Source organism: Dermacentor silvarum, chromosome 5 (assembly GCF_013339745.2).
Source record: "Dermacentor silvarum isolate Dsil-2018 chromosome 5, BIME_Dsil_1.4, whole genome shotgun sequence".
NCBI lineage: Eukaryota > Metazoa > Arthropoda > Arachnida > Ixodida > Ixodidae > Dermacentor > Dermacentor silvarum.
Genome location: NC_051158.1, coordinates 160,163,723 through 160,183,004, shown reverse-complemented (window position 1 = coordinate 160,183,004; position 19,282 = coordinate 160,163,723). Strand labels below are relative to the sequence as shown.

At 51.2% G+C, this 19,282-nt stretch overlaps 1 pseudogene; it reads left to right on the top strand.

Moving 5' to 3' along the window:
* LOC125945804 (nuclear transcription factor Y subunit beta-like) overlaps positions 1 to 17,024 on the top strand; it is a 50,020-nt pseudogene extending 32,996 nt beyond the window's left edge.
* Positions 17,025 to 19,282: the final 2,258 nt, after the last annotated feature.

Genomic DNA, 19,282 nt, shown 5'->3' with positions numbered 1-19,282 from the left:
CTTTATTATATAACGAAAATGGATCCCCGAGGCGCGTCTCAACAGCGTCGTCGCACCACACAATCTTGCAAAATAGTACACATAAATATGAATAAACGGCGATCAATTCGGCGTTTAGAATGCAGGCTAATGCTATTTATTTCTCTCAAAATGAAACACGCCCACCAGAGCCTTTTATTAAGCGAAAATGCGACAAAAAAGTGTCCTTCAAAACATCTCGTTTCTTCCTAGGTGCAAGACAGCGTGACAAAAATTATTTCTCTCAAAATAAAACACGCACACCAGCCTTTTATTAAGCGAAAATGCGACAAAAATAGTGTCCCTCAAAACATCTCGTTTCTTTCTAGGTGCAAGACAGCGGGACAAAAAATTAGCAAAATAATACGCACCACAGCTTAAGGTGCACAACGGCTGATTTGACGAAACTTGAGTACGTAGGAAAAATAGACCACACTCGGGCGTCTGGACTGGTTTCGAGCCGCGAGCGCTGGCAACTCCACTAACCGCGGTGGTAAGCGCAAGTGACGCCTTGAAAATTTTTTGTCTTCATGAGTCAGACGCCCCAGTCTTGCTCCACGTTTCAAGGCATCGCATTTGAAGCGAAGAACGACGCGCGAAGTAGCAGAAAACCACCACCCGAATACGGGCCTCCAAGCCTGTGACGGCAGGCGCCACTAAAAGTTACCACGTACCAAACAATCACGAATGTTCCGGCAACCTTGTGGGCCTATTCCGCCCCAGAAGGCACCGCGCACGGGGCCCCTGAGAGAGGGAGGGGTGGCTTCAGAGGAGGTTGGCTTGCCGAGGCTAGCGGAATCACGTGACGCTCCCTCCTAGTATTTTTTACCTCCATGGGTGTGGGTCGTTCCCTCCTCTGTAGTAGTAGTGTAGTAGTAGTAGTATGTAGCCACCTCTAGTTTATGAATTGCTCAATAGATGGCGTTGTGCGTCCGTACGTGATAGGGTGCCTCGATGCCAGCGCCACCGTTCAGGGTGGTGCCAACCTTTGACCGCCCCCGCGCCGCCGCTTTCTCGCTGCGACGCCATATTGTGTCACAGCGAGCCGTTGCGATTGCTTGGTGCCGGTGCTGAGTTCGAGGCACAGTGCGCGCGGATGCTTCGCGGACGCTTCTACTTGCTAGACAGTGTTCAGCCGCATGACTGACAAGCTATCAAGTGCATCGTGTCGACATGACGGGCTGTTGTGTTCCCAAGTGCGCCGGATCGACGCGTAAAGGACTGCGTTGTTTTCGCTTCCCCCGGGACCCAGAGCGACGGAAGAGATGGGAAGCCCAAGTAAAGCGCGATCACTGGAAGGCAACGGATAACTCCTGCATTTGCGAGGTAAGTGTCAAGAAAGTTTAGACTATCGCATCGTGTTTTTCATTTAAATAAGAAAGTATTCTGTGATCCTCGCTCACGTACCTACGTTCGCTCACGAACTAAGTAAGCACTGCACCGATGCTGTCTGAGTAGCGTATGGTTTGCGAGCGCGCGTCGCATAGGCTTTTTTCGTTTTGATGGGTGCAGTCTGTACCCTTATTTTAAGGACTGATGAAGATGCTTAGCCGTGAAATAGTCTTACATTAGCTACGAATCGTCACGTAAGCCACCTATTTTACTTTTTCACGGGAAGCACACATCGTGTGTGTCTCTTGTTTCTTTTTTTTTTCTTTTTTCGGTACTGGTTATTTGGGACTAAAGAACGCAGTGCTTCGTCTGGGGAGAGCGGCTGTTTTGTACGTGGTAAGCGAAACATTGTGATTTTCTCTGATTTCTCAGGAGATATCTTGCGGACCTCAGGGTGTTACGTTACATAGCTGATTTTTTAGACTTGTACATATTTGTAGCGTGGTGATCGTAAGCCCATGGTCATTCGTGCTCATTCCCGATCGTAGTGGGTACTGTGACGGTCTTTAAATGCCTGTGCACGGTATGCCCAGGTGTAGTAGAGTTAAGGGGCATCATGGGACCAAAATGTTTCGGCGCTTTCTGGCATGGTGTCTGTTGTAGCCTGTGCATTTCTTCGAAACGTGTGAAGCGAGGTAATACAGCATTGCTTCTGCTAAAATTTATTTTTAAGCACTGTAATGGGTTCTCTGTATTTACAAGGCAACTTTTCATATCAATAATCACTTTTGTTGTTTTACCTGTACTTAGAAACACTTTGAAGAGGACCAGTACGAGGGAAATCGACAGGATGGGCGCCGTCTGTTAAAGTCAACAGCCCTACATCATCATGGACTATATTTTCGAAGTGAAAGACATTGCTAATCTGTATTTGACTGTATTAGTTTCATTTACGGTTTTTGTACGTGATATGTATGCAGTGTTGTTTATTTTTTCAATGTAGTTATCAGTGTTCTAATGGTTACTTATGAAATGTTCTGTACTCGCCATCGATGTGTTTGGCTGATGCGACGTATTCGATGGTAGCTGATGTATGTATTCTGGCTGGATATCTGGCTGGATATCTTGATGAATATTACCCGCGGTTGCGTTTTCTTGTTTGCATTCTTGTTTTCGATTTATATTGTGTGTAATAAGGTTGATGTACTCACTTGAACCCCCCCCCCCCCATGTAATGAATAAATAAATAAAAAAAAACTCTCTCTATCCCGAATTGTGTGTCGAGCCTAAATTGCGAATTAATTTTGTTATCTCGTCTTTCAACATAACCTTCAGGCGCCACACAGTACATATAATTTTTCATGTACATATCTCTTTCATGATTGATTGTACTAGACATTATAAGTAAATGTATTTTGTGCGTCGTTTGATTTCTTGTGTGTACTACGCAAGATTGACACAGACAAGTTACGTTACATTTTTCTCTACAGCACTAACTAAACCTTATTTTCACATCGCAGTTATTTTTACACCAGCTTAATCCTGTCAGCACACAGTTTTGTGGGCAAAAAAGCAAAAATTGCGCGTAGATATCGTCAAATAATTGCAACGAACGCGAAGAGCACGCGCAACGCAAGGGAAACTAACCGCCGTGCGCGAGTGGCTGGCTACGGTAAAGGAGGCGTGACGTGTAAACCAAAATACAACAGCGAAAAAGAAAAACTTCCACACACAGGGGGTCGCAAACCTTATATACCAAGCATCGAAGCGCAAAAAAATAGTGCGTATTTTAAACATACACACGGCATATAAATGTGATTGAATTAGGCAACTTGGGGCATGTTCCCGGCGCCATACATTTACGTCTTCGACCTTCGACGAGTTAACGGCTATTGGTTATAAAGATATGCAGATGGGACACCGATAAAAAAATCCTCATCAAGGCAAAGCACTTGGAAGCACGCCGCGAGTAACACTTTATGAACGCAAGCGTAGCTGAGTCTCAGCTCGTGTGACACAATATGGCGGCGCCAGCGGGGTTGTCTCCACCCTGGACGACGGCGCTGGGCATCGAGGCACCCTAGTACGTGAAAGGATTCCGCATGTAGTTTTATTATAGTGCCTAGAATATACTTTTATGAAGTGTTCACTAGAAATCCGTAGCTCTGGTTGGCATGGAGACCGCTATGCATGTATGTATACGCATATATACATATATATGTATATGTATAGTATAACCGGAAGCCGACTTCCGCTTCCGTTTCCACTTCCGGTTCCGCTTCCGGTTCGGGAAGCCAGCGTTTTTCTCTCTCGTCCGTAGCTCGGGGCGCTGCGGTGCACAAGGGCGTTCGTTCCCGACGCGCGCTCGCTTTATCTCTCGTCTGTAGCTGTGGTTTACCCGAATGATCCCCCGGTGCTTCGCCCACTCATCATCATTCACTTCGTGGATATGCTATGATTTTAGGAGCGAAGCTCCTTATAGCGGCACCCGTTCCGTCCCCGTCGTCGTAGTAGTAGTGTGTAACCAGTCTGATAAAAATGAGAAAAAAAATTCCGAAGTTGTGTCCGTAGCGCGGAATCGAACCAGGGACCCCTCGCTTCCGAGCGCGCGGCGTTAGCCCACTACGCCACGAAGCGCACATAGACACACGCACCACGATGGCAATAAATATCCAACATTAACGAAAGGCCGCGTTTCTAGCGCGTTTCTAACGCGTTTGTGCTAGCGCGTTACGGCCCGTGTAAGAAGCTGATGTAAGACGCTGTGGCCTCTCCGCCTTACCTTCAACGCGTTTCGAACGCGCTGCCCAAGGCGGTGGCAAGTCAAGTTCAAGTCGAGGAGCGTTTATGAATACGGGGGGTATACTCTCTCAGCAGTCATGTGATGGCGTCGGCAAACGCGGTGCACGTTCCGGCATGTGTAAATGGCTGCGTAAGACGCTGTGGCCGCTCCCCCTTACTAGAGAGTACTGCAGGTTTCTAACGCGTTTGTGCTAGCGTCCCCTTAAGGTAGGCCTTCGCGAAAAAATTTCACAGTAACGGTCCGAAAGTTACAACTGCACTTTTGGTGTGTAAAGCTTAGTTATTTTGAATGTTTAAAATCAGAAAATTGCAGAAAATTAAAATTCTTTTTTTTATAAAAATCAAAATGTGCCGAAATATGCATGTTGCGCCAACAGTCATAAGTGAAATATGGTCGATGCAATTCAAATGCGACTTGGCAGGTATGTAGTGAGGACAACAGTCTGTGCATCTAAGCACCATCATCACCGTATCTCAAAGCTGAGGCGCGTTATCATAAAAAAACTAATAAAGATGATATCCGGGAGGTTTTTTTTTACGCAATTGGCCATAGTATAAAAAGTTACTGCTCGTTTTCATAAATTCTGCTTGAATGCACAGCTCTATGTATAACAAAACAGCACATGAAATTTTATGCGAAAATATTTATTACACGGAGAGTTATTACTGTTCGCGCAACTGCACAAAGCAAAAAAACACGTTTTGAGAAAAAAGGGTTTAAAGATTTCAAATGAATGTTTATGTAATAAAAAACATCAGAAATGCCTAAAATCCACCAGACTCATAGCTTGGGCCCTCCTTGGAAGCGGCACGGTCTCCTTTTGAGCGAGCTGATGGACGGATTTGTTTGTTTTTTTTTTGTTTTTTTTTTTTTGCCTGCTTTGCGTCTCCACCTGAGTTGCGCGCGGCCTTCCTCACACAGCAGCAGACACTGGTCGGCATGCCATCGTCGTGTAGTGGCCGTGTTTTTCATACTTCATAGAGTACACAGACTTTATTCTTGAGTGGATAGCGCTAAATCCACGATGTTCAAAAAGCGCATGAAAAAGCACACGCGACACAGACGCAAACGCCACGCGAACGCGCGCACGGTAAACAGAGTGTGCTGTATCGCCCCGTAGCCCACTAGTGGCATTTTTTAATGAACTCAGAAAATGACTTGCACTTGAAAATGAACTAAAGCATACTAAAACGACGTAATATGCATTCTGAGAGACATTTATGATGAGGTAACAGACTCCGTGGTATCAGAAACCTTCAGTTTCGGTTTCGGACGCATCTAGGAGGGGTTGGAAAAATCGCCAGAACTTTTGAACCGCTTGAGCTATCAAAATAATTCTTTTTGCTAAATATTCTTAAATAGACAAGGAATCTAAAATATTAATTTTAAAAAATCCATGTTTTTCAAAAAATTGGTTTTCGAAGGTGGTGACCTACCTTAAGCGGGAGATCCGATGATTCCCTCCGGAGCTTCGCCCACTCATCATCATTCACCCCGTGGATATGCTGTGATTTTTTTTATCCAGCGGCCCTGTAAGAACGCACGGCCTTCCCATATGTTTGCCGAGCGTGCACTGAAAAGGAGACCCGACGCGAGGCGCGCGAGGCCCTTTCCTTGCTTTGCCGTTCCCCTGGCACGCGCCGCCCACTCCTCATTGGGTGCACCCATCACGTGTAACGGGCGCGTGCCTCACGTGTTTCCCCAGCGCTCTATTTTAGGGGCGAAGCTCCTTAGGGTGTGGGTCTTTCCCTCCTCTGTAGTAGTAGTAGTAGTCGTCGTAGTAGGTAGCCACGTCTACTTTTATGAGAAAAAAAAAAATCCGAAAGTTGTGTCCGTAGCGCGGAATCGAACCGGGAACCCCTCGCTTCTGAACGCGCGGCGCTAACCACTACGCCACGAAGCACACATGAACACACGCACCACGATGAAAATAAATACCCAACATTAACGAAAGACTGCGCGTTTCTAACGCGTTTGTGCTAGCGCGTTACGGCCCGTGTAAGATGCTGGTGTAAGACGTTGTGGCCTCTCCGCCTTACCCCCGTATTCATAAACGCTCCTCGACTTGAACTTGACTTGCAAGTCGAGGAGCGTTTATGAATACGGGGGTTATACTCTCTCAGCAGTCATGTGATGGCGTCGGCAAACGCGGTGCACGTTCCGGCATGTGTAAACGGCTGCGTAAGACGCTGTGGCCTCTCCCCCTTACTAGAGAGTACTGCACGTTTCTAACGCGTTTGTGCTAGCGTCCCCTTCAGCGGGAGATGGTGCAGTTATAATGAAGGGCGCTGTTATAAAATAGGAATGACGTCACATATGGCACGTGTCATTGGTGGAAGTCAATCGTTCGATTTAGTGCGGCGAGACTGGGCGAATTACACGGAAGATTCACGGTTTACCGATGATTCCCTCCGGAGCTTCGCCCACTCATCATCATTCACCCCGTGGATATGCGGTGTTTTTTTAACCTTTCCCGCCGTTTGCCTTTGCTTGCGCGAGGCGGTTCTTTTGCGGTTACACCTACAATGGCACCGACACTTGTGAGCCAATACAAGCTTCGCTTGAATAACAGAGGTGACACGGTAATGTGTGTCGCTTACCTATCGTCATGATGGTCACCGACCAAAGCAACAAACATGTTCGTACCTTTGCGTAAAATTCGGTCACCTCTATGTCGTGTACTAAGCAGCTTCGCTGTTCTTTCACCTTCACAATGTGGAATGACTCGTGATTTCTTTCCAGCGCACTCCCGTTGAAAACTATCGATTGCGAGGACATTTTTTTCGCATATTTATCCGGATCTCCTTAATTCCGCCCGACCCCTTCCTAGAAAACAGATAGTGCTTGTCTGTTCAGGAATCGGAGGTTGCTTGTCGATTCTGCGAGCACGAAGACGATGGCATGAGGCTAGCGTTCAGGCTTTGACTTCAGAGGCGCCGTGCTCACTTGCGTTGATGCATTCGCGTTGACATTCCTCCTTTTGACAGAGATGAAGCTGCCATCTGATGAGTCTTCATCCGACACGGGGTAGAGATCAGTGTCCTAGGTGTCGCTGAGCAAGTTTCCTCTCTTCCCCGCCCATCCTTGACTTCTGGCTAAGGGTCCATGGTTTCGGGTCCATGGCCACAAGACAGGGAGTCGAACCACCAGGAAATTCAGAGCATTTTGCCAAAAAACAGAGAACACAGATAGAAGCGTTCTACCAAAAAGAAGAAGCCTATGTGCTTAACTCATGCAGGTAGTGGGGGTCCTACTGTCTAATCTTACAATTGTGCTCGCTCCCTATTCGTACTGGGCCCGCCTGTGTAAAGTGGTGGTGGGCGCGAGTTGGCGTCCCTCTGTCTAGTTGCCCAAATCTCTTCACGCCCTTTCTGGACTGAACGTGTGGAACAGGGGGCGCCGTAGCCGAGAAACTATTAAATTATTGCAACAAATTGCATTTTCGTAAGCCTTATAACTTCTGATGAGCACAGGTCTGAGTTTAATGAATTATACCTACTATGACTGAGTGAGCTCTCTCAAGCGTGCCACTTCCCTCGAATCGACAAACGTACTGCTAAGATATATGCTTCTCTGAAGGGCGATCGAGAGGCTAACTTTAGCTCCAATTAGGTTATGCGTGACACGACAACGGCACAATCTGTGCACGTCCCCCATGTATGACTGAACAACGGCTTCATTCCTCTGCACAACGAAAGCAAAGCAAGGTGCGTGCGTTGCATAGTTGCAAAGATATAAGCATTAGCAGCATAGCATGTTTTTGTTATTGGCGGTTTTAGCAAGCGACTCCGTATGCGGACCGAACTGAAGGAAGTTTCAAGTCTCACGTCAAAAGACAAGTCGGAAATGTCCTACATTAATAGGAAGCCTCAGTTCGGGGACAGTGCCGATGCTGCTTATTCAAATACATGTAAAATCCGGAAATGTCTTAAAGAGATAACCCTAGGTCGATTGAAGTAAAATTTCTGGTAACTGCGAGAGAAAGTAAATTCTAATGACTGTATCAAAGAGAACTTTCATTTAGGGCCCGGAAGTTTTGGAAGGTAAAACAACATGCGGCGTCGGGCTCGGTGCATATCGCCGCTGGCTGGCACGAGTACGACCCCATGGTGGTGTGGGCATTTATTGGTTATTACAGTTAGCACTAGTTAAGTCCTAGGCTCGGTTTTAGCGGTGAATAACATGTTATGCCTAAGTGTCAAATGACCCATTGAGCGAAATGCAGTTCCACTAACATGAAACCTGGGGAGGTGCGAGGCATGCAGTGATGCACCGCTAATGCGCTCATACTGCCTTAAAGGGACACTAAAGAGAAACAGGAAGTTCAGCTGGAATAAAAGAGGGACCTTCAGGAATGCATGCCGTTTTTGTTGGGTGCAAAAATATGAGTTATTAGCGGAGAAATTCGTAAACAAAGACCAAATATCTCTTCCTCAATTTCTCTCACCCTAGATTTGGCGCTGAAGCAATGTCGTCACAGATTGCATTGCTCTCAGCGAATCAGAATGCGCCATGATACGTCACCACTTGCGTAAACGGCCGAGGCGCTGGGCTGGATGCATCATGGCTGCATGCATGGTCGCTGCGTTTGCGTTCGCCGCGATGGATACCGTAGCTGCCGCTGAACCTTGCCACGAAGAGCTCGCCAGGAAAGCAGGACTGCATTTCAGCGATATTCAGTGAAATGGAGCGCGAAATGATCCTCTGTGCTCGAGCGGTAGGTGTTTCCGCGTGCGATGGCGGTGAGCCGCCGGCCGCGCCGGCGGAATGCAGAGCTTCGTTTTCGTCGATGGGAGGCGAAGCGTCCGGTCCGCCAGGCGACGGTGTTCCCGACAGAACAAGCGTAGAAAGTTGTGCACGTACTCGGTATGGTTATTTCGTGGCTTTATTTAATGACATTCAGCACTCACCGAGCCGCCAGTTTGCTGCTGCAGCCCCACCGGTAGGAGGTTTGATGAAGGCCGCATTGAGGGAACAGCTGCTCGAGAAAAGGACTGGCCTCTGGGGCACGCCAAGATACTTTCCGAGGGCAAGATTATACACATAATCCGAGGGCGAGAAATGCAGAGAGCACAACATCGGTTTCTCTGGCTCTTTTGCCGTTTTATCATCGGCAGAGCACTGAGCCATTGCGAACGCCGGGGAGCCGGGGCTCTCCGAGCGACGCCACATGAAAGGACACAATCGAGTCAACACTGCCGCTGCTTCTGATCAAGCGCCTTGGGCCATTTATACAGCCCTCAACACTACACACACGAGGCATTTTCTGGCTGTTTCCCGCGAAGTCAACGTTTTTAGAGCCACGCAACACGCAACCAAACACCGTAGAGCGGAACAGGCGTGCGCGACGATGCATTGACCAAAAACGAAACTACGAAACTATCACGGCCGCATGTTTCGCCATGCCATTTTTTCTTATTTATTTAATTTTGTGCTAAATTTGTACTTCCTCGCTTGAAACGGTTTAAAAAGTTGGAAAATGCTGTTTATGTACGTTTAAGGTGTATTTCATTTTGCATTATATTAACAGCGATAAATCGCTCTCGACCAATCGCGACCGGCCTGCGTTTGTAATCTCCGACGTCACATCACGTAGTGCGGGAATTTCGAAGGGGCGTCAGCACCTATTCTTCAGTTTTTCGCTATTTTCTCGCTTATTAAACATCTGTTTGCAGTAAGAATGGTATGGCTGTGATCGTGAAAGGATAATCTACCATTTAAGCTCAACTTCCGGTTTCTCTTTAGTGTCCCTTTAAGCAATGGCTCATAACCCCGTAAACGCGACCTCCCCATTACGATGACAAAAGAGAAGTTCTACGCTGGAATGATGAGCGGCAACGCAGCCAGACGACGACGAACGCGGGAGCAGTGGCACGAGCGCGTGCCGAGCGCGAGCACGAGCCGCTTGCTTATATACCGTGTCTACGACGACGACAGGAGACGCCGACAGCCCGAGGGCATAAGGTGCTTCGCACCTAAAGAAACAGAAGCGCGACATTTACAGATCTGCAGCTCTGCACTAACAACAGATATCACAGTTCTATAAGTTGCATCTGTTGGAGCATTAGAGAAAAATTTGGTGTATAAGTTTTGCAGCTTACGTGAAAAGTTTTTAATGTTTACTAGAGGTTTGCAAAAGTCCTAATGACAAATTAGTGGTATATTGTCACGTAGCTGTGACGCTGAAGGAAACAGTCGTAAAACTGTGTATGACGAAACTGATTCTTTATTGGGCGAACCTGTGCCCACAAAAGCAAGCTACACTCAAAGCACAACGAAAGCGGCGGTCACAGTCGTCGGTCGTCGAAAATCTGATCAGCGGCGAGACGCGTCAGCTTTTATACCTGAGTCACCGAAGGTTCCAGATTAATCCCTGATGCCCGCGTGTCTTCCAGAAAGTTCTAGACAATTCGCGTCGCTCATACGATCAGATTACATGAGTGTCGGTGACCACAGACGAAGGATAGAAGCATCGATAACGTGCGAGAAGCTTCCGATGCAGGCGCGTCCTGCGCCGAGCGATAACGTTTAACACTTGTTCGCCGGTGGAAAGCGGCCACCGGTGAAAGATAAACATGTATACGTGTCAATACCCTCCCCTTAAAAAGCATCGTCCCGATGCTACAAACACGAAAGCGAAAACAAAAGCACGCGTAATAAATAAACAAACAAAAAAAAACAATAACAAAGTAACAAAGTACCTAACGTCGTCAGCGGGCGTAGAAAGGCTTAAGACGCACCACATGGAGGACTTCAGGTCGTGCCCGGCGCCGCTGTGATTGCGAAATGCCGTCTGGCACGACCTCATAGTCCAGTGCGCCAATACGTCGGATTATCTTATATGGTCCGAAATAGCGACGCAACAGTTTCTCGCTAAGTCCTCGTCGGCGAATCGGAGTCCAGACCCAAACACGGTCGCCGGGCTGGTACTCGACGTAGCGTCGTCGAAGATTGTAGTGTCGGCTGTCGGTCCTCTGCTGGTTCTTGATGCGCAGGCGGGCGAGCTGTCGACCTTCTTCGCCACGCTGCAAATAAGTGGCAACGTCGAGATTTTCTTCGTCAGCGACGTCCGGTAGCATGGCGTCAAGCGTCGTTGCCGGGTTTCTTCCGTAGACCAGGTTGAACGGCGCCATGTGCGTCGTTTCTTGCATGGCCGTGTTGTATGCGAAGGTCACATACGGAAGGATGGCATCCCACGTCTTGTGTTCGACGTCGACGTACATTGCCAGCATGTCGGCGATGGTCTTATTTAGGCGCTCGGTGAGGCCATTCGTCTGCGGGTGGTAGGCGGTGGTCCGGCGATGGCTTGTCTGGCTGTAGCGCAGGATGGCTTGAGTTAGTTCTGCCGTAAAGGCCGTGCCTCTGTCGGTGATGAGGACTTCTGGGGCACCGTGACGCAGGAGGGTGTTCTCAACGAAGAAACGGGCTACCTCGGCGGCACTGCCTTTGGGCAAGGCTTTTGTTTCGGCGTAGCGGGTGAGGTAGTCCGTAGCGACGACGATCCATTTATTCCCGGACGTCGACGTCGGAAAAGGCCCCAGTAAGTCCATCCCGATCTGCTGGAACGGTCGGCGAGGTGGCTCTATTGGCTGTAGAAGTCCGGCTGGCCTTGTCGGCGGTGTTTTGCGTCGCTGACAGTCTCGGCATGTCCTTACGTAATGGGCGACGGCGGCAGAGAGGCGAGGCCAGTAGTATTTTTCTTGTATCCTCGCGAGAGTGTGGGAAAAACCGAGATGTCCAGCCGTTGGGTCGTCATGGAGAGCTTGCAGAACCTCTAGACGCAATGCTGAGGGTACCATGAGGAGGTAGTTGGCTCGGAGAGGCGAGAAGTTCTTCTTTAGGAGAATGTCGTTTTGCAAGAAAAACGACGCCAATCCTCGCCTGAACACCTTCGGCACAATGACGGTCTTGCCTTCCAGGTAGTCTACAAGGCTCCTTAGTTCCGGGTCGGCTCGCTGTTGTTCGGCGAATTCGTCGGCACTGATGGGTCCCAAGAAAGTGTCCTCATCCTGGTCGTCTTGTGGCGGCGGTTCCACGGGGGCGCGAGACATACAATCGGCGTCAGAGTGCTTTCGCCCGGACTTGTAAACGACGGTGATGTCGAATGCTTGAAGTCTCAGGCTCCATCGTGCGAGGCGACCTGAAGGATCCTTCAAGTTAGCTAGCCAACACAAGGCGTGGTGGTCGCTCACAACTTTAAAGGGCCTGCCATAGAGGTAGGGGCGAAACTTTGATGCAGCCCAGATGATGGCGAGGCACTCCTTTTCTGTTGTGGAATAATTTGCTTCCGCCTTCGATAGCGACCGGCTAGCGCAACTTACAACCCTTTCTAGTCCGTCAGTCCTCTGCACAAGCACGGCGCCGAGTCCTACGCTGCTTGCGTCGGTGTGGACTTCGGTATCGGCGTTTTCGTCGAAATGCGCAAGTATTGGCGGCGATTGCAGGCGTCGCTTCAGTTCTTCGAATGCTTCGACTTGCGGAGTCTCCCACTTGAACTCGACGTCGGCCTTCGTGAGATACGTCAGTGGCTCAGCGATCCGTGAAAAATTCTTGACGAAGCGCCTGTAATAGGCGCATAGTCCAAGAAATCTACGCACTGCCTTCTTGTCAGCGGGCGGAGGAAATTTGGAGATGGCCGCAGTTTTCTGAGGGTCGGGGCGCACTCCAGACTTGCTGATGACGTGGCCCAAAAACAAGAGCTCCTCATATGCGAAGCGGCACTTTTCGGGCTTCAACGTGAGTCCGGAGGTTTTGATTGCTTGAAGAACTGTTTCAAGGCGCCGCAGGTGTTCTTCGAAGCTTGAGGCAAACACAACGACATCGTCCAAATAGACGAGGCAAGTCTGCCACTTCAAGTCTGCCAGTACTGTATCCATGACGCGTTGGAAAGTCGCAGGTGCCGAGCAAAGACCAAACGGCATGACCTTGAACTCGAACAGTCCGTCTGGTGTTATAAAGGCAGTTTTCTCCCGGTCCTTCTCGTCGACTTCGATTTGCCAGTAGCCGGTTTTGAGGTCCATCGACGAAAAATACTTTGCGTTGTAGAGTCGATCCAAGGCGTCGTCAATCCGTGGGAGGGGGTATACGTCCTTCTTCGTGATCTTGTTGAGGCGACGATAATCGACGCAGAAACGTAGGGTTACATCCTTCTTCTTCACTAACACCACGGGGGACGCCCACGGACTCTTGGACGGCTGGATGATGTTGTCGCGTAGCATTTCGTCGACTTGTTGCCTTATGGCCTCGCGTTCGCGCGCCGAAACTCGGTACGGGCTCTGACGGAGTGGACGAACATTTTCGTCGGTTATGATGCGGTGCTTGGCGACAGGGGTTTGTCGAACTTTTGACGACGACGAGAAGCAGTCCTTGTATTGCAGGAGCAGAGCTTTTAGTTGTTCTTTCTTATGCCTGGGAAGGTTCTGATTGACGTCGAAAGTTGGTTGAGGTACTATAGTCGTCGTTGTAGGTGCACTGGAATCCGTGAAGGCGAAAGCACTGCTGGCTTGTACTATTTCGTCGATGTAGGCGACCGTGGTGCCTTTGTTAATGTGCTTGTATTCGGGGCTGAAGTTCGTGAGCATCACCCTTGCTTTCCCTGCACGTAGCTCAGCTATGCCTCTAGCGACGCAAATTTCACGGTCGAGCAGTAAGTGATGATCGCCCTCAATGACGCCCTCCGTGTCTGCAGGCACTTCGGTACCGACGGAAATCATTACGCTGGAGCGAGGCGGAACGGTGACTTGTTCTTCAAGCACATTCAAGGCATGGTAACTTATGCTTGTATCCGGTGGTATCGCGTTGTGCGTTGAAAGCGTTATCGACTGGGACCTTAAGTCGATGACTGCACCGTGTTGATTTAGAAAGTCCATGCCTAGGATGACATCCCTGGAGCAGTGCTGCAGGATTACGAAGCTCGCCGGGTAAGTGCGGTTGTTTACCGTCACTCGCGCTGTGCAGATTACAGTCGGCGTTATTAGGTGGCCTCCCGCTGTCCGGATATCGGGTCCTTGCCAGGGTGTTTTCACCTTCTTCAACTTGGTGGTGGTGGTGGTGGTGGTGGTGGTGAAAAACTTTTATTTGTACGACAAAACGTACGAGGAGGTATGCTCGGGACGACCCTGAAGAGGCCGCCCCTTACAAACACTAGGTGGAGTCCCTAGTACGGGACCCCAGTGGCAGTAGCCGCCGCCTGGGCGCGCTTAACCAGGACCTTTTGGGCCCGTAGGTCTGAGCAGCCAAGCAGGGCAGCCTCCCAGTCCTCCCGGGTAGGGTTGGGTAAGGGGGAAAAGGCAGGGTTGGATGGGCAAGCCCACACCATGTGGTAGAGGTCCGAAGACTTCTCCGCACAGTGCGGGCAAGCTCCAGTAAAGGCCGGATCGAAATGTTTAAGAGCCGCCGGGCACAGCATAGTGTTCGTGAAGAGACGGAGCAGGAGACGCTCCTCCTCCTTTTTGAGGCCTCTACACGGGCGGGGGTAGAGTTCGTGGCCGGATTGATAATAAGCTGTAATTTCTGTATACGAGTAGATTGGGATTGGGGTGGAGTCCTGATCGGCGGGGTCAGAGAAATAAGGAGCCCGGTGAGAAAGCGCGCGGGCGGCAGCATCCGCTGCCTCATTTCCCTCTAGTCCCATGTGAGCAGGAGCCCAAACGACGTATCGGGGGTCGGGGTCCCCGGTTCGGCAGCTAGATTGAAGGACGCGATAGGCCAGGAATGGTATCTGACCCTGTTCGTAGTTCCGACAGGCCCCTCGCGAGTCGGTAATGATGGTTTGAGAGCGAGAATCGGATGCAGCCAACGCGATGGCGACTTCCTCCGCATATATTATGTCTCTAGCGCGAAAGCTAAGGCCGTTAACTGTTTTGCCTTCGTGGACCACCGCGGCCGTAAACCATCCCCCATGGTGTGGGCCGGTGGCATCCACGTAGAAAACGCCGGGTTTGGAATCATAATGGCGCGCCAGGGCCTCCGCCCGAGCCAGGCGTCTGCCATCATGGTGTGTGCATGCCATGTTCCGGGGAAGAGGGCGCACGTGCAGGGCATAGCGCCATTCTTGTGGCGTACGTACGCGCTCTTCCATCTGTCTGAGAGGTTGGAGGTGTAGTCGGGCAAGGAGGCGGCGACCCGACAGTGTCTGAGAAAGACGTGTGATTTGGTTGGTAAGATGAGCTTCCTTGAGCTCCCGATACGTATTCACCATCCCCAGGCCCAGAAGGCGCTGGTTAGAGGTGCTGACCGGGAGATCAAGGGCCCGCTTAATCATCTTTCGGAGGATGACCTCAAGGGCGTCCTCCTCATGCTTGCGGAGATGGAGGTATGGAGTCGAATACAAAATTCGACTAGTCACAAATGCATTAGCCAGCCGCAAGGCATCTTTGCATCTGAGACCCCCGCGCTTGTTGGAAACCCGGCGGACCATGCGGCCCACCTGGTCCCCCACCTTCCGCAGCTTCCCTAGTGTTGTGTCGGACCGGCGGTGTTGGTTGATGAAAAGTCCGAGGACTCTAATTTCGTGTTGTTCAGGGATTCGACCATACTCTAGAGAGAGAGCAATTTTGGACGTGCATTTGGGCGAGGGGCGGAGATGCACGAATTCAGACTTTTGGGGGGAACATTGGAGGCCACAAGCGTGAGCATATCGGTCCACTATGGTCGCCGCTTGCTGCAGGTTGGCCTGCATGTCTCCCAAAGAGCCTTGCGTGGCCCAGATGGTGATGTCGTCCGCGTAGAGTGCGTGTTGCACCCCCGGGACAGCCTCCAGCTGGGCAGGCAAGTTCTTCATGGCCAGATTGAACAATAGGGGGGAGAGGACAGCGCCCTGTGGTGTACCTCTGGACCCTAGAGTGTATGGGCCATGTTCGGTGTCCTGTATGTGCAAGTATGCGTGTCTCTGTGTTAGAAATTGTAAGACGTACTGAAAAGCGTTACGCCCGCAGTTGGTTTGAGAGAGATGAATTAGGATGATTTCATGAGTGACGTTGTCGAATGCTCCATTAAGGTCCAAGGCCAGAACCACCTTGTCGTTATGGGGGCATTCGATGGGGTCTAGGACTTCCCGATTAAGTTGGAGGAGGACATCCTGTGCGGATCTGTGGGGGCGAAACCCGAACATGGTGTCCGCAAATGTGTTATGGTCTTCCATGAAAGTAGACAACCGGTCCCGCACCATCGTCTCCATTAACTTGCCCACACAAGAGGTGAGAGATATGGGGCGGAGGTTGTCCGGATTTACGGCTTTGCCAGGTTTAGGAATAAAGGTGACAAGTGCTGTCTTCCAATCGATAGGGATGGGCACTTCTCCCAGCCAGATAGAATTGAAGTATGCCAACAGTGAATTGTAAGTCGAGTCTGGTAGGTTTGCCAGGAGCTTGACTGTAATTTTGTCCCGTCCGGGTGCAGTGCCACGTTTCATTTTGGCCAGGGCTGCCTTCAGGTCATAAAGCTGGAAAGGTTGATCCAGCTCGGCATTCTCAGAGCCTGCATATGAGTATGCCGTCCCTCGGGTATCCTGGGTAGGGCACAGGTATTGGTCCCTGAGCTTGTGTGCTAGCTGAGTTGTGTTACCAGCAAAGCCGTGGATGGCGCGCTGCAAGTGTTTCTGCGTTTCAGTGCGGGTTTGTGTGGGGTCAATGAGGGCGCGAAAGAGACGCCATGTGTTTCGGCTGGACATTTGTCGCGCAGCCGTATTGCAGCGGCTAACCCAGTTCGAGTCGGCGAGCTGGGCCGCATACTCTGCCGCCTTCCGGGTAAGCTCTGCTATGCGAGATTTTAGTTGCCTATTGTGTTTCTGATGGCTCCATCGGCGGACGAGGCTGTGCCGGGCTTCCCAAAGGTGGAGGAGGTGGTTATCCACATCCGAGACCGCCTCTGAAAGTTTGATGTGTGTTTCCGTAGAACGCAAGCTAGAAACCAATTGCTGGGACCAGGCCTAGTAGCCGTGCGTGTGTATGGGAACAGTGTCCTGCCAATTTTGTCTGAATTTCGTCCAATCTGGGATGTGGGCTTGTTTGAAGGGTCGTGCCATGGGGCGTGCTGCGAATGGTTGTGTTGATGAGGACAATGGTCGCTACCGAGGGTTTCCTCAGTATTGACCCAGTCGGCGAACTGAATGTTGCGTGTGAAGGTCAAATCCGGACAGGTGTCCCTGGTCACGGAGTTGCCAATCCGAGTTGGGTGGACAGGGTCAGTGTGAAGAGTGAGGCCCAGCGTGGACGTAAGCTCCGCCAACTTGCGGCCACGCTTCTCTTCACGGCGGTACCCCCAGACCAGACTGGGGGCGTTGAAGTCGCCCACAATCAGGAGGGGGTCCCGGCCCGCAACTCTCAGCGCACGACTGAAGAGGTCCGCGAATGAGACGTTTTGGAGTTTCGGAGAGCAGTATGCATTGAGGATGTGAATGGATGGGTCCTGTTTGCGGAGCGGGAGGAGAGCCACCATTACGTAGGAATAGTCGGTTTGGAGGTCAAGATCGACCTTGTTAGCTGTGTAATTTCGATGAACGCATAGACAAGACGAGGGGTCCTGCTGGAACGTCGAATAGTTCGTAAGGGTGGCGCCCTTCCCTGGCTCTTGGAGGGCAACCACCGCGGGCAGATGCTCGAAGGTTGAGAGGAAAAGTCGGAGGTCCGCTCTCTTGGTGCGAGAGCGGAGGCCCCGACAGTTCCACTGGGTTATGATGATGGGGGACGCCGATTTGGAGGGGGCAGAACGCCTAACTTTAGGGGTTCCCGCCATGGTTAGGTTGGGCGTTAAGAGTGAGTGGAGCTGCCCCAGAGCCAGTAGGCAGGACTAGAGTTTTGGCATCTAGGCCTGCCAGGGTGCAGTCTTCGTCATCGTCAATGTCTACAATGCGACGCGAAAATTTGGAGGGGCGGCCGGATACGTCCCTAAGGGGACCCGCTTTGCGCAGAGTGCGGAGTTGCGCAGCGACAGCTTGATTAACTTTACTTGTGATCAGCTCATCAATTTTCGCGAGCTATCTGGGCCATCGCGGTGCCGATCAGGAGCTCCATTTTTGCGCTGAGGCGCGCCTCCATAGTCTCAAAAGAATCATGGCCCGACGGCTTCGGCAGCGTACTCTCACTATCCATGGACTCCGCATTGGAGGCGGAGGGGGAGGTAGGAGCAGACGGTGGGTTAGAGAGTTGAGCCTCAAGGCTCGCAATTTTAGCGCGGAGAGGCTCCGTGTGCTTACGGATCTCCTCAACAATTAGAGTAAGAGAGGGAGGGAGGCTGCCCTACCGGGACCTCTCACCTGTTTGCCATATTTCACTGCGTTCGCCCAGGCACCGGCTCCCGCATCCTTTCGCTGTTGTTGCTGCTGGCCGCGGTTCCCCTTGCCGTCGTGTGGTGGCTGCTGCTGCGCCGCTTGTCCCTTGACGTCACCTCCACGTGGTGGCGCCTGCTGCGTTGTGACGTCGACGTAGCGTGATCCGCCGTGCGAGAACGCCGCATGATGACGAGTCTTCTTCCCCGACTTGGGGAGGCCGCTCTGCTGAGGGGTGGTCATCTTGGGTTGTCTGTATTTGGCTGTACATTCGCGCGAGTTGGTGGCATGGCTTCCTCCACAGACCGCGCACTTTGGGTTGCACTCGTGAGGGGTCCGCACCCCCTCCACTAGCTCCGCCTGCTGTCCACACAGGCCGCACTTTGCATTGGCTGGGTTGGGACAGGAATCAGCCCGGTGTCCAACGGTGCCACACAGTCCGCAGGCCGGAATGGTCCGGTAATAGGGTTGAACGAAGGTGATTTCCGAGTTGTAATGAATGTAGCGAGGCTTGACTCTGCCAGCAAAGGTGAGTCGTGCCTTGTTCGATGTGCCGAATTTTCGTATATCCAAGAGTTCGCCTGCGCGCCACTGCAGAGCCTGGCGTAGGGTGTCGGTCGTCTCGTGGTTGGCGACCGTGACCACGCCGTAGCAGACGTCCTCGCCATGTTGCTTCAGGTGGCCGTGGGCGGCCATCTTGCCTTTGTCAGTTTGTAGCTCGAAGTCGCCGAGCAGCTGGTCCGCCGTTTGGGCCTCCCGCGTGCTAGCGATGATGAGGTTCTGCTCCGGCGAGAGAAGCAGGTTGAGCGTCGCCGCCTTTTGTACTCCGACGAGAGTGACGAAGGCGGCGCCGAGCGCGCCAC